The sequence below is a fragment of the Neophocaena asiaeorientalis genome, unplaced genomic scaffold (assembly GCF_003031525.2).
Source record: "Neophocaena asiaeorientalis asiaeorientalis breed wild unplaced genomic scaffold, Neophocaena_asiaeorientalis_V1.1 scaffold593, whole genome shotgun sequence".
NCBI classification, from domain to species: Eukaryota; Metazoa; Chordata; class Mammalia; order Artiodactyla; family Phocoenidae; genus Neophocaena; species Neophocaena asiaeorientalis.
In genome coordinates, this window is record NW_020174701.1 from 176465 (window position 1) to 178886 (window position 2422).

The following is a 2422-nucleotide window of genomic DNA, read 5'->3' on the forward strand; positions in this document are numbered from 1 at the left end:
CACAGTGGAGTCTTTGGGTGATATCTGTGCGCTGTCTACAGGAGATGGGGTAGAGGGCTCTGGGGAGGAGACGTTGGGGCAGTGTGGACCCCATGCACCGACGGTGCAGCTGAGGCCGTGGAAACACTGGAGGGTTTTATAGAGGCGCGTTACTAAAGCAAAATGCAAGGCCATTATAAACTCCAGGGGGGAGAGTCAACTAAAAATCGATGTATGTGCCCAGTAGGAAGCCAAACTGAAATCGGCATGATTTTTAAGACTTGATGGGAAATTGAAAAATAGAATCCATCTGGCCTTGATACTAGAACTTCCCTCTGTCACTGACCCAGAGGTCGTGGTAGTGAACCTTCACCAGAAAGCTATAATCCAGGCCTCGGCTTGGCCTGGCACAGGGACATACTTAGACAGTTAAGACAAAATAAATGCTGTTTACTAGTTTCCAGCTTTCAGAGACAACTTATGAACGAAGCATACAGGTCTTGGTGTGGTTCCAGAATGCAGATGTTGATGATCTCAATAATACAAAAGTAAAATTGTGGAAGAGAGGAAGAAAGGAACAAGAAAGCATGGGAGTGGGAATGCCTTCATTTCACCTGAGGGGGAGTTGAAATACTCAACTAAAGATGATGAAACAGGAAATAGGTGGATCAGTGTATCATTTCAAGTCGCAGCAAAACAATAACCATGTGATTTTCAAAGTCCGGAAGGAGCATCTGTGTACACAAGCAAGACCCTTACCTTACGTGGTAATGAGTCAGCAGATACTGTGAGGTCGACAGTCAAGAGATGGAAGAAGAAGCGTGTTGTTTAGAGTTAGTGACCATCCCAGGCACAAACCCAGACCCGAGCCTGGGGTAGGAGGGGCCTGCACGAGCCCCCTTGCTCTTCACCAGGAATCCTTCCAGCCTGGGTGAGCCGCTCCCATATGCACACAGTGGTCTGAGGGAAATTAAAATTAAAATAGTCACGGGCTGACCACTCAGACCTCCTGCTCTGGTAGCGATGGCCACCCTGGGGGAGGTGAGGTGTGACAACTGTTAGAGACGGTGGCATGGCCATTTCCAGAAAGATTTCATCCGCTGCACTTGACCCAAGGCAGGTCCAGAGAGTTGGCCACACGGCGGGTGTCCCCCCCACCCCAGTGCTGTGCACCTTTGCCCCCGTCCCCGTGAGACTGCCAGCCCCTCCCCCATCAGTGACTCCACCTCTTGGTCACACTGTGACCAGGCCCAGCTGGGGTCTCTGTCATCCTGCCCCGAATCCCTGAGGCATCCCTTCCCAGGGGCTGTCCTGATTGTCCTTTGTCACCACAGGGGTGACTCCTGGTGGCAGAGGCCAGCAGCCTCCAGATTCTGGCCCTCGCCCCATTTCTGGGGAGGTAGTTGTGCCCAGAGCGCCTGGGCGGCTCCGGCTGGGTGCTCACCCTGCCTCCGGTCCTTTGCCCCTCCTTCCGGCACGTCCTCGCACGCTGGGGGATTTAAGGGGCCCTGCGCGGCGGCAGGACGCTTCCCCCACTTGCCCACCCACACCCGCCGCCTTCCTCTGCATCCTCAGTCTCCCCTGCTTTGTCTCACCACGCGCCACCTTTCCCCTCGTTCCCTCCCAGCCCTCCAGCCCTGACCTGGGTCAGGGTGGGGACCCAAGGTTTGCCTTCTCCTCTGTCCCTGTCCCCATTCCGTGCGGCCCTGTGAGGGATGGGAGAAGAGCTGCTGTGGATATACAGATACTCCACTCCTGACTCCCTCGGGGGGTTATCGCCTCCCTGCTGTCCTGCTGCCTTTACATCCGTGCTTTGGCGCAAGAGCTTCTCCATGGCCCTGGCTGCAAGTCAGCCTCCCTGCATGACTGGAGGACAGGCAGCCCAGCGTTCGTGGCCGGGACGCCTTCATCACACGCACGATAGATAGCCGGGCCCTCCTCTGGGTGCTGGCACGTCATCTTCAAGTTGTTGGGGACATTTGTTTCTTGGCGGTGAGACTGGGTTCCCGTCAGTCGTGTGGAGTTCTGTGGGTTTTTAAAAAAAATTTTTCTTAATTATTCAAACAAACAAAAAGAACAGAATCTCAACTTAGTGGTTCCTAAACATCTGTGATTAAACAACCACAAGGGAGCTAAAAGCTATGTTCTTTGGGACAAGAGCTGGGTTTTTGTTGGACAGGCCCAAGAAGGAACATTAAAAGGCTCCACATTTTTGTACATTTTGATATAATTGCTCTGTGCCTCTATTAGTTCTGCTGGCAAATTAGTAAAAGACAGGAACTCCCTTCAAGCCAGATACTTCATCCAAATGGAGCCTTCCTGAATTAAAAACATCACCAAAACAATGTTAAATGCTGATATTTCCTGATATATCACATGCCACCCTCTCCTTTGTCTTTTTTTTTTTTTTTTTTTTTTTTTTTTTGGGGCCGCGGGGCCCCCA

At 52.1% G+C, this 2422-nt stretch overlaps 1 protein-coding gene across 1 annotated transcript in view; it reads left to right on the forward strand.

The window, feature by feature from the left end:
* The window catches only part of LOC112409203 (cilia- and flagella-associated protein 221-like), a 44437-nt gene that overhangs the window by 25748 nt on the left and 16267 nt on the right, over positions 1–2422 (forward strand). The gene's annotated exons all lie outside the window — the stretch shown is intronic.